At 46.8% G+C, this 13,042-nt stretch overlaps 1 long non-coding RNA gene across 1 annotated transcript; it reads right to left on the bottom strand.

The window, feature by feature from the left end:
- Positions 1-639: 639 nt before the first annotated feature.
- Positions 640-12,740, bottom strand: Gm40039. The gene is made up of 4 exons (XR_879967.2): positions 12,542-12,740; positions 11,933-12,440; positions 9,378-9,518; positions 640-1,226 (listed from the first exon to the last, which is right to left on the bottom strand). It is a non-coding gene; the product is annotated as a predicted gene, 40039 (long non-coding RNA).
- Between the last annotated feature and the right edge of the window lie 302 nt (positions 12,741-13,042).

Here is a 13,042-nt window from a genome sequence, read left to right on the forward strand (position 1 = left end):
GGAGTGAGTCATCGGGTGAGTCGCCAGTCTTTTTTCCTTCAGCCTGATCAGCCTGCTGAATAATTACACCCCCCCCCCCATTTTCATCATAAAGAATACCCCTGAGTGCATCTGTATGTATTTCTGGAGTTTTTTCTTTTGTTCCATTAGTTCTTCTGTCTAATAAAAGGCAGTAACATGTCGGGAGGTGGTGGCGCACGCCTTTAATCCCAGCACTTGGGAGGCAGAGGCAGGCGGATTTCTGAGTTTGAGGCCAGCCTGGTCTATAGAGTGAGTTCCAGGATAGCCAAGGCTATACAGAGAAACCTGTCTCGAAAAATAATAATAATAACAATAATAATAATAATAAAAAAGGCAGTAACATACTGTTTCATTATTGAAATATAAAGAATGCTTTTAGCAAGCTAATATAATTGTCCTCTCCCTATGTCTCACTGTATTTCTTTTCCAAAAATGTCCTTCTTGAAAATATTAAAATATTTATTTTTAATTAATAATTTTATTTATTGACAGCTCTATACTCGTATACCATGTATGTTATTCATTTCTAGCCCCCACCCTGAACACATTCCCCTCCCACCTCATGTCTGTTTTTTTAAAAAAAAAAAAACTCACTGATTCCATTTAGAACATGGGTGCGGGCTATCCAATGGGGACCACACCCCCAAAGAAAATTAAATCTGCCTTCTTCAGCAGCCATCAACTGTCAATAGCTCCTCTGCTAGGGCCTTGAGAGCACCCCATGTCCCCCACACTTCCACCCTCCTCCATGTTGGGGTTTGGGCTGACTTGATCTTGTTCAGGAAACCATATAATGGCCGTCACATCTTTACAGCACTCCCCCCACAGCCTCTGACCCTCGTTCTTTCTGTTTCTTCACTTGAGGTTTTCCCTGACTTGGGGGTGGGGCTGACACAGATGTCCCATTTAGGACTGAGCACCAAGGCCATTAGTTCTCAGCTCTTGGAGCAGTTATGAGTCTCTGCACTGCCTGCTGTCCTTGAAGCTTCCGTGGCCAAGGTGAAGAGAGCACAAATCTATGGGTATAAACACAAATATTTGGAAGGCAGTTTGACAACATGGCCATTCAGTAAAACATTAGTCAGAGTTCTTCCCTAAGAGCCTTGGGCTCCTCAGTCTTGGGCTTTCGGGCGTGTGTTCAGTACCAAGTCTGAATTCCCTCCCATGGGGGCAGGCCTCAAATCCAACTGAACACGGCTGGATACCTGAAAAAGGGGGAGACTTAATTGAGTCATTATCTTCTTTTGTTTTATTTTCATTTTTCAAGACAGGGTTTCTCTGTGTAGCCCTGGCTGTTCTGAGATTCACTCTGTAAACCAGGTTGGCCTGGAACTCAGAGACCTGGCTGCCTCTGCCTCCAGAGGGCTGGGAAAAAAGGTGTGTACAGACACTTCTGTCGCTGCCACCATGACCTGGCAAGTACATACCTTTATCAGGTTCCTTTGGGGATGTGTTTGTGAGAGATTATCTTGATCTCTTGGTTGTCTTAATTAATGTGGGGGAGTCCAGCCCCCTATGGACAGCTCCATTTTCTGTGTAAGTGGTCCTGGGTTGTATAAGACAGCTAAGCATGGTTCAGAGATGGAGCCAGTGAGCCAGCGGGCCAGCAAGCCAGTGAGCAGCCTTCTTCCATATCCCTGCTGGCCTTCCCTGAAAATATAAGCTCAATAAACATTGTCTCCCCAAGTTACCATCGTTGGAGTGTTTGTATCACGGCAACAAAATGCAACTAAAACACTACTATATTTTTTTATTTGTTTATGAGTATATGTGTCTGTGTGTATAATGGGGGCAGGTACCTCTGGAAGCCAGAAGAGGACACTGGATCTCCTGAAGCTAGAGTCAAAGGGAGTTGTAGGTTCTGGGAATCAAACCCGGGTCCTCTGGAAGAGCTCTGAACCACCAAGCCTTCTCTCCAGCCCCCTCTCCTGTTTTAGGCAGGACCTCACTATGCAGCCTTGGCTGGTCTGGAACTCTCTGAATAAACAAAATGGCTTCCAACTCAACCAAGTTCCACTTGCCTCTGCCCGTGCAGGCTCTGGGATTGAAGGCATGTGCACCTTCATACCTCACAATATCTTTTTAGCCTTTTCTCAACTGTGTCCAGTTTAAAAGAGGTTGCTCTCGACACTTCAATTTCCTATAACATAAACAGCTTAAATCCAAGCACTGCTGTATACTTTCTAAAGTGGAAAGTTGACGGGGCTCCGCGCTTAAAAGCACGGAGTGCTCATCCGCGGAGGTCCTGAGTTCAGTTCTTGACAACCAACAGAGCTGGCGCCCTCTTCTGGCCTGCAGGCATACATGCAAGCGGGACGTTGTGTGTATGCAATAAATAACAAAGTTGAACGAAGCCTGAAGAGGGAGGCTCCATCTTTGGGGATATCCAAGTCCTGGAAACAGCCAGACACTAAAAGCTGGTGTTGCATCTTTACTGCATCTTTACCGGCTGCCCAGAGCCTTTTCAGACCCATGTGCTCCCAAGAACACAGAAGTTATTCCAGGTATGTTGGCAGGCTGTAAAGATGTTACTGGAATTTCAGAGCGAACTCTTGGCCACGCCACAGGTTGGGCAGATCTGACTTCAAAATCGCATTCCTGTATTCATCTGAGAGGATGCAGCACGGCACTCCTGGAAGCCAGGGGAGTCTCCTCTAGCGATTGAAGTCGATATCTCTTGTGTTTCCACCCACTGGGCCATCTTGCAGCCCTAGATCTCATTTTTTAAATTGAGAACAGACACTCCAGAGTTCTGAAAGTTGGTGAACCTCATGTGTGAAACCTCCTTCTCATCTGGGCCTCATTTGGTTGCTGAAATCCTAGACTCCCTAGCGATGCCGCAGTGGGATGAGACTTGTATTTTTATATGGGAGGGATGTGAATTGTTGTGGCCAGAGGGTGAGCTGTGGATAGCTGGATTCTCTAATGACGGCCACAGCACCATTCCCTGTATCCCACAATGTGGTTTTGGCACTTCCCTTTGAGTACTGGTGCCCCCTACTCTGGAGTCTAGGTGGGGCTTCGATAATGGCAGGAATGATGGTCTGTGGCTCCACAGGCTAGAGCATAAGTCTCAGCACACAGTGGATAACATGAGGGTACCATGCTGAGAGGGAGCCCAAAGCAGCAACTTGTGCAGAGTTGACAGACTGATGGAGAGAGCACACACTACAAGATTTTCCTTAAAAAAATGATTAAGGTATAACTTATAAGCCATAAGTACCCCCAGGTTAGTAAAAGAGTCTCAGTTGTAATCTTTTCAGCCAGAGTATTATATTTTATTCTTTTTCCCCACTTATTTATTTTATTTATATGAATACACTGTAGCTGTCTCCAGACACACCAGAAGAGGGCATCTGATCCCATTCCAGATGGTTGTGAGCCACCATGTGGTTCAAGATGGGAAAAACAATGGGAATTGAACTCAGGACCTCTGGAAGAGCAGTGAGTGTTCTTAACCACTGAGCCATCACTCTAGACCTTATTTTATTCTTTTAATAGTTGTTTTAGTCTTTAAGATTTGAGAGTAGGTCTCACACTGTAGCCCTGGATGGACTAAAATTCATTATATCCCAAAGTAGTCTCAAACTTTCAATTCTCCTGCCTCAGCTGCCCAAGTATTGAGGATTATAGGCATAAGCTACCATACCCAGATAGCTCTAGAATTTTAGAAAGATCTATTTTTTTTTTACAGATTTTTTTTTCTGTGTATGTTTGTAGTTGTATGCAGTGGAAATCAGAGGACAACTTGCAAGAGTCAGTTTTCTCCTCCTGCCATGTGTGGGTCTTGGGGCTCTACCTCATGTCCTCAGACTTGGAAGCAAGTGCGTTAACCCTCTGAACTATCATGCTGGCCCCGGAGCTCCAGAGATTAAATGCCTCTCTTAGTCACTGCATTAAGTTTTCAAACATGCAGCAGTAGCAGTTAAGACTCAGCCATGTGGTTTCTGGCTGCCTCCCCACACCACTGCCCCTCACCCCACGACCCACTGCGTCCTTCTGATTCGTGTTTGTGGAGCCGAGCTATAAATGTACACGGCACACCAGATGTCTCTGATGTGTCGACGCTTTATTCCTGTGACCAGTCTCTTTTTCTCTTCTCCCCATGGGCAGGGGGACAAAGGACAGCTTAAGAATTACTGGAGGCCCTGTCTCCTCCAAAGGAGATGTGTCTTTGGAGTAGACAGACACGCGCGTCTTCCACGGGACCTTCCTTTATCTTCCCATTGCTTTTCCCATCTGAGCACAGTCGGGATGGAGCCAGTGCCTGTACTAACCTTATTTGGTCCCTGACCTGAGGTGGCAGACCTGTCCCCTCCCCCATCTCTGCTCCTGTCCTAATCCCCGTTGGATGCAGCTCCCTGATACACTTCTGGTTCCAAGCCTCCCCACCCCCCCCCACCCCCCCACCCCCCCATCCCCCACCCCCTGCTCCTTGCTCTCGTCTACAGGCTGGACGTTTCCACCACACAGAAGTCCCCAGTTCCAAACTGAGCAGGGAGAATAGCAACGTGCCTGACACCTCTCTTCTGCCTCTCTCCAAGGGATAGCTTTCTACATGGTGACACATGTTTTTCTAGAGTTAAGAGCATGCACTACTCTTGTAGGGGACCTGAGATTGGTCTCCAGCACCCATGTCTGGTAGTTGACAACCACTTTTAACTCTCTAGCTTCAGGAAATTGGACACACTCTTCTGAACACCACAGGCTCCTGAACTCACATTTGTCCCTCGAGCACGCACACACACACACTTAAAAATAATAAAAGTAGCTGGAGAGATGGCTCAGTGGTTAAGAACACTGACTGCTCTTCCAGAGGTCCTGAGTTCAATTCCCAGCAACCACATGGTGGCTCACAACCATCTGTAATGGGATCTGACGCCCTCTTCTGGTGTGTCTGAAGACAGTGACAGTATACTCATATAAATAAAATAAATAAATAAATCTTTAAAATAATAGTAATAATAAAAGCAAACAAAACAAAAGAGTAAGAGTCTTGGAGATTCTTCTAGGAACCCACACGCGTACTCTCAGGACCTTTCTTTATTTTTTTTTTTAATTTTTGTTTTTTTTTGGTTTTTCAAGACATAATTTCTCTGTGTAGCCCTGTCTGTCCTAGAACTCATTCTCCAGACCAGGCTGGCCTCCAATTCACTGAAATCCTCCTGCCTCTGCCTCCCAAGTGTTGGGATTAAAGACATGCACCACCACTGTCCAGTGAAATTTATTTTTTATACGTTTTTATATGCTTTGCCTGCATATTCGTCTATTAAAGACATGTATCACCACTGCCCACCAAGATTTATTTTGTTTGTCTCTATATGTTTTGTCTGCATGTTTATCTCTGTACTACATGCCTCGTACCTGCAGAGGCCAGAAGAGGGCATCGGACCCTTCAGAACTGGAGTTAGACAATTGTGAGCTGATTTGCTAGTGCTAGGAATTGAACCTGGGTCCTCTGGAAGAACAGTCAGCGCTCTAAACTGCTCAACCATCTCTCTAGCACTCCATTCTCTCTTAACCGGCTCGCTTAAGCCTATTATTGTGAGTGCCATCCTCAGAGCCAGGGAGTCACATGAGTACTTCAGCTGTGCCCCCTTGCAAAAGGATTGTCCCAGCTGGACCTCTGACTGCTTAGACCCCCTCACAGAGGAACAGGGAGGATCATGAGACCCTCAACTGAGCAGCCAGCTGCTCCCTACCACCTGTTGTATGCCCTAATGCACACGGTCTCAGGAAGGGGCTAGACTCTAGCCTTCTAGCCTCTAGCGTACATGGGGGAGGTGGGGTATAGGAGAAGACTCCATCTGTCAGCAGCAGGGAAGTCTTCATCCATGCCAGGAAGGGATTTTCGGGCGCAGACTATTGGAGGAGGAGTGGTCACCCCTCTAAGTAACCCCTTACCTGTGCTCTGTAAGGAAGCACAAAACCCCATTGGTTCCACAGAGTAAACTTTTGACAGCATCACGCCTCAGTTTGCCACTGGGACCTTGTGGGGAGTGGTAGATAGTGTTCATTGCTCCTTCCTGGATGGAATTCTAGCCACTTGTATATTAAACATTTTTATTAAATTCCAATCCTGCTTCACTAAAAATAATAACTCCAATTTGGCTTCATTAAAAAAAAAGAAGTCATGCTCTTGCTGGGTGTGGTGTCTCAGGATGGTAATTGCATAATCTGGGAAGCTGAGGCAGGAGGATTGTGGTGAGTTTTCAGGCCAGCCTGGGCTATGTGTGTTCAGGCCAACCTGGGCTATGTGTGAGATCATATCTAACATAAATGGGTGGTGTGCAAGGGAACATTAGAGAGATGTAGGCTCAACACTCTAATTCTGCACAGGGCAGGAGTGGTTCCCAGCACGCATAGAAGGTGGTTAGCAGTCACCTGTAACCCAGCACCATGGGATCCATCTTCTTCTGGCTTCCATGAGCAACTGCGCTCACCACCCCCACCCCCAATTAAAAACAGTCAAGCTCTTCCTCCGTTTGGCATCTCCCCTAGGTCTCGCCCCTATTTCTGTTAAGGTCCCCCTGCTTGCCTTCACATTGAGGGATGGTGCAGAAGATGTTTCATCATCATCATCATTATTATTATATTGAGTTATTTTATTAACATGTGTGTGCTCACACATGCGGAGGTCAGAGGACATCTTGGTGGAGTGAGTTTTCTCCTGCCTTTCCAAGCATTTCTGGAATCAAACTCAGAAGGGCAGGCTTGTGTGACAGGCACCGTTACCCACTGAACCATCTCAACAACCCAAGGACTTTTTTTACATTGTGGAATAAACACTGTACTTTTGAGTTTGTGCCTGATTTTTTTTCTTTTCTTTTCTTTTTAGATTGAGACCACAGAATTGTTTGGAAATAGAACTGACTAAAGATGGAAATAATTATGAATCCAAATAGAGTCCTCAGGGTTTTTTTCCTTGGATGCCTTTCTGAGTCATGCTGATTTTAAAGCAGCCCTTCTCATGATTCCCTGCTCCTCTTTAGTTTTCCATTTTTGCCATTATGTTCTAAATTTCCAAGAATTTTTTATTCTCTGGTTGCTTCTTTTTCTTCAGCAAATGGATATATATATATATATATATATATATCATAAATTTTTCAATTTTTACCATTTATAAATGTACAGTTCAATGGTAGTTAAGCAACTGACATTTTTGCATGATCACCGTCACTGTAGATATCATCTCCAAGAAAACTGGGCCTAGTCTACAGTGGCTACTTCTCCCTACTATCCTATCCGACTGCTCTGTTTTCTAGCAGTTTGCCTGTTCTGGGTACCTTATGTAAAAGGAGCTGCTGTCCTCCGGCTTTCCCACCAGCGCATCTCTGCGTTGGTACACACACTGAATCCCATTTCTGTTTCCACTGCTGCTACACTTCGATGATACACATTTACTACTACAAGCTGTTTGCTACAATCCAAGTCTCCGCCCTTAATGGTATGGACAGGGGGGAATCGGGATGCTGAGACTGCTCTGCCTTACCCACGGTTTCCAGGACTGATGATGGTTCTGAAAGGCTTGGGAGAGAAGGTGTAGGCTGAGGCTCTAGAGATGGTGTGGATTCCCTGACCGTGTCCACAGATCATCTTTAGCTTCCTGCACTGGCAGGCTGTCTTCTTCCCTCAGTACAGCCCGGACTGTATGATAGCGCAGGAGTCCATTCTCTTGCAGATCCGCCACCAAGGGCATCCCCAGAGGTAAGGCTCTGATGCCTCAGGCTTGAGCAGTCTGTAGAGACCATGTGTACCCAGGGTTCCTTTGCCCATGGTTCTGTGGAGACCATAATAAGGCAATACTGCTCTCTCTGGGGCTCAGTTTCCCTCGTGGGAGCTGACATCAGAGTGGTGGTGGTGGCAGGAGGGCAGCAGAGGCAGCCACTGGGTTGGAGTGACAGCTGGGATTTGCAGAGGGCTGCACCTGCCTCTTTAGGCTTTTCAGCAAGCTTCCTTCTCTGGCTGACCACAGGGCCAGACCATAGATAACAGATCTTCCTCCTAGGGTCCTACAGCTCAGAAACTCTGCCACCCGGGACCCTTAGGCCCATCTGCCTCCCAGGAGCCTCCCTTGAGCCTAGGACAACTTGACTCTCAACAGGAAAACAGCCCTTTCCTTCTTTTTTTCTCCTGACGTATCTTCTCCAGTTTTGAATTTGCTGGAAACGATCAGCTTTGTTGCAGTTTCATTGCTGTCTGTCTCTGTTTGCTCATTTGCGTGTGATAGGTTTCAGAGACGAGAGGCAAGTGAGAGGTACGAAACCTGGCATCAGTGAAGTTACTGAGCTGTAATTTTCCAAGGCCTTACATTTTCAGTGTCGTTTCTATTCCATCATCTTTTTATCTTTTTGGATAGTTATGACAGTTGATTCCTGACGTTCTAGTCCATTCTCAATTAACTGCACAATCCCGACATGTTTTCTTTGGAATTGTACTTTCAAACCACAAAGTATTGTGGGAATGCGATGTGATCAGGACTATAAATAGCAGCAACTGCATGCTTTTGAATCAAGAAAGATGTTTTAAATTGATCTAGATGTACTGTATGCAGACTACCAGGCCTTAGGGTGGAGTCCTGGTATCTAGACTCTGAAAAAAAACAATATTGTCCACCAGGGGGAGCTGTAGACCATGTTTAAGTTATTTATTTATTTATATTTTTCTTTTGTTTTGTTTTGGGTTGGGTTAGTTTTTGTTTTGTTTTAGAGACTGTTGCTTTATGTCTTTCTTGAGCCACTTTCGAACATGATTCTCTGGACAGTGGGTTTAGAGAAGGCAGAAGAGCGTCCTGGGTAGGGCAGGGAACCTGACTGTAGGCCGGTCTGGTTCCAGGTAGACAACTCTGGGGTTATCGGGTTTGACTCTTCCCCTGTAACCGGCTTTGTTGACCACGAGGCTTACCTTTATTTACTTTTTAAAATTCATTTTTTGACAAGTTCACACATGTATATAATACATTCCGGACACACGCATTCTCTTTCTTAGCTTCCTCCTACCCCAGTCTTCCCCACAAGCCCCCCTTCCATCACTGTGTGTTTAGTTTTGTTCTGTGGCCCAGTATGTTTAACCAGGGCCACCTGCATAAGTACACACACCTCACTAGTGGGTGGCTTCATCACCCAAGCAAGATAAGGACTCCCTTCCCCGCAGCAACATTGGCTGCCCATAGGGGGAGCCCTTCCCCACCCGTGAGTGAATGCTGGCAGTTCCAGTCTTGTGTAGTCCAAGTGCAATGGCTATGGGTTCCTGAGTGCAGTGGCCATCTCACGCCCAGAACAGCACTTCCCAGCTTCCCTCCCCATCCTCTGGCTCATACCTTCTTTCCACTTTCCTCTTCTGTGATGTTCCCTCACCTTGGCAGGATGATCTGGATATCCTGTTGATAACTGAGCACTCAACAGTCACTCTCAGCATTTTGACCAGCCATGAATCTGCAGTAAGCATCATTCACTGAGAAGAGAGCCTTCTTTGACACAACTAGGAGCAACACTGGCCTATGAGTATAAACACAAATATTTAGGAGGTGGTTTGACAAGACTTAGCAAGACAGAAGTAGTGTATTCACCCTGAGGGCCTAGGGCCTCTCCAGCTACGGACTTTGAACCGGGTCCAAAGTATCAAGTATGAATGCCATCTTGTGTGGCAGACCTCAGATCCTCTCGGGACACAGGTGGTTACCCCCATGACAATCATGTCACTATTGCATTAGTGGACACATCTTGCCTAGCAGGTTGGTATGGAGGCACACAAAGGAGAGTCTCCTTTCATGGTGGCAGATGTGGCTGCGAGGCTCCAGCCTCTCATCCTCCCAGACTTAAGTTAAAATAGCCCTACTTGCCTGGAGACTTCAACGAACGTCTAAAGTTCAGCTTTCAATGCAGGACGCTCCCCTAGAAATCTCTGTAACCTTACCTCAACATCCACAAGGGAGTTGTATGCATGAGCCACCACAATAGAAACTGGTCTATCTTGGTCAAGGATTCACCCTGAAACCTAACTCTGTCACCAGGCAATGTGATGGGTTAGCCCGAGTTACATAGGGCTAACGGTGGAGCCAATGTGACCCAGGTGACAAGAACTGAGAAAGCCACATAAACCCTGCTCTGCTACCAGGATGGCTGAGTGGGAGGGCACTGCACAGCCCTCAGAGAGCAGGCTGGAAGGAGAGGATGGGCAAGACCCAAGACACACAGAGGGATTCGTGAGACCAACACAGGTCTCAGGATCAGCTTCACACCCAAAGAGACTCCTTCCTTGAAGTGTGACGAATGGGCAGTCTACAGTGATGACTTCGGCGTTGTGGCACTGGGAGGTGACACAGTCAGGGTTTGGCTTGTGGCTAAGGGGATGCTGGCAGGTCTGCTGAAAATGGAGGAGAAAACTAGACAAGCAAAAAGCCAAAGGATGGCCGGGGTGTGTGGGGATGCCGCTGTCACTAGAATAAAAAGCTCAAACACTGGTGGGGTAGAGGGTGTCCTGTTGCTCAAGGAGTGGTGGCAGACTTCAGGGGGCCTGGTGGGAGAGAGAAATGAGAAGCCCCTCAAAGAGCAAAGAGGATGCTGAGCTCAGACTCCAGCTCTGGGCTTTACAGAGTCTAGGATGAGAGTGTTCGGCAAAAATAGTTAGCACAGAAGTTAGCCCAGGTGGAGTGGTGCAAGCCTTTAATCCCAGCAGAGGGAGGCAGAAGCAAGTGGATCTCTGTGAGCTCAAGGCTATCCCAGTAAACTAGAGCTACAAGTGAAACCTTGTTGGGGGTATAAGGGTGTTGGGGGGAGAGAAAAAGAGAGAGAGGAAGAAACTTCAGATTGAACAAGCAGAGTGTCCAGATGAAATTGTCTCTCCGCTCCCACTCAGATTACAACAAAAGAATTTTTAAAGTCATAAACCAAGAGCCAGAGAGATGACTCAGTGGTTAAGAGCACTGGCTGCTGCTCTCCCAGAGACTCTGGGTTTGACTCAGCACCCACATGGCATCTCCCAACAGTCTGTGACTCCAGTCCCAGGGAACCCAATACCCTCCTCTGGTCTCTGCAGCACCAGGGTCATATGTGGTACACATATCTACATGCAGACAAAACACCCTTATATAAAAAGATAAATGAATAAATGAAAGAGAGAACAAAAATTTAGAAGGCATAAACCCTTAGGGTCAAGAAGAATAGAAGTTAGAAACTCAAGGGGGGGTGAGCATTCTGGAAGTAGGGGGAGTGGGTGGGGAGTGGCCGACCTTGCAAGGCACAGCAACCCAAGCCCCGGCAGAGTCACGGGGTGAGCAGTGAGCCCTGAAGGATCCCCAGAGCATCAAGAACTGAAAATGTCAGGAATCTGTCTACTTGTTTCTCAGAAATATAAGACTCTGATATTTGGTGGCTTAAAGCAATAACTGGGCTAACCTGGGCAGCTCCATCCATGTCCTGCTTGTTGGACATCATGACTGATGGCTAACAACTGTGATTTCTGATTGCCCAGCGGTAAGGACCTCTGTACTTCTGTGTAGAGTCTCCCCATAGTTTGGGCTTCTCAGAGATTGGTAAAATAGGAACAAGCTAATTCTAGTTCATTCCCCAGGCCTGTCTTTTTCCTAAGTCATGTGACTATCAGCACAAGGCCTGTTTCTGTGAGACACTGAACATTAGAATCATGGCTGATGTTCACATGACTGTGTTGCAATGTGGAAAGATACAAGATCCAGAAAATCGTTCCCAAACAAGAGTTCTCTGCCTGAGGTACAAAGAAGCAACAGTTTAGCCCTGGATCTTGCAGGATGAAGGACCTTCAATGTAGGTTGACTGCCAAGGAGACAGGGGTCAATCTCCCTGTTGGTTAAATAGTCAGTAGAAAGGAACTGAAGTGACCCCAGAGAACAGGACACTTGACTACTAGTAACAGAGAGTGTAAGTGGAATCACCTGTGCCCAGTGGCTATGACAGATGAAGCTTGGACAGAGCCCCGGTCCAATGGTGTGGCAGCTGGCAGGTCGCCTCTCCACCGTGGGCCCACGAGAGCTTGTTCTTGTTTCTCAAGTTCTGCCCCCTATGGAGATGTATGGTGCCACTCACTTCCCAAGGTCTCTGAGGCTGTAACCTGACAAATAGCTTAGACAGCTTTTAGCAAGAGGGAAGTTGCTGGTTTATGGCTTGGTTTCAAAATCATTGTCAACAACAAATGGCACATCCCTGGAGTCCTACTTGGTCACTAACAGTGAGTCCATACATCTGGGCCGATCGTAGCCCATGACCATCTGTCTTACAGAGCAGCGCCACTCAAATCCGAGAACTTCTATTTGGCTTTTGGTCGGATTCCGTAAGCAGTAGCGGCTGGGGATGCAGCTCAGTTGGTAGCACTCATGTAACCTTGGGTTTGACTCTCAGCGTCATATAAACCAGTCACGGTGTGCTCACCTACAATCCCTACACCTGGAAGGTGGAGGCAGGAGAATGATGAATTGGAGGGGAAGCTGGGATATATATGACCTTATATTAACCCCCCCCCCAAAAAGCAGGAATGGTCTCAGTACCATTTAGCTTCATCCTTTCAGACATGTAGAGATGCCTCAGTAGTTAAGAATACTTGCTGCTCTTCCAGGGGACCAGGGCTTGGTTCCTGGCACCCAGATGGTGGATTGTGATTGTCTGTAACTCCCGACATCTTTGTCTGGTCTTTGCAGGCACCAGGCATGCACGTGGATGGACACACATCCAGGCAAAATACCTAAACATTAACTTTTATTTTCAAGATTATTTTTAAGACATGCTCTGGTCATGCTGGAACTCACTATATAGACCAGGCTGGCCTTGAACTCACAGTCTTCACCTGCCTCTGCCTCTTTCTAAGTGCTAGGATTAAAGGCGTGCCCCATCATGCCTAACCGCCCCCCCCCCACCAAATTTAATAATAATGACAACCACAACAAGTTACTGTCCCTTACTCTGAGTCCTCGGTGGTTAATGGCCCTCGAGTGTCCTTTCTGTCTGTGATGTCATCTCTCCTATTCATGTATGCACACCCAAGCTGTGTA

The sequence above is a fragment of the Mus musculus genome, chromosome 11, assembly GCF_000001635.26.
Source record: "Mus musculus strain C57BL/6J chromosome 11, GRCm38.p6 C57BL/6J".
In the NCBI taxonomy this organism is placed as follows: Eukaryota; Metazoa; Chordata; class Mammalia; order Rodentia; family Muridae; genus Mus; species Mus musculus.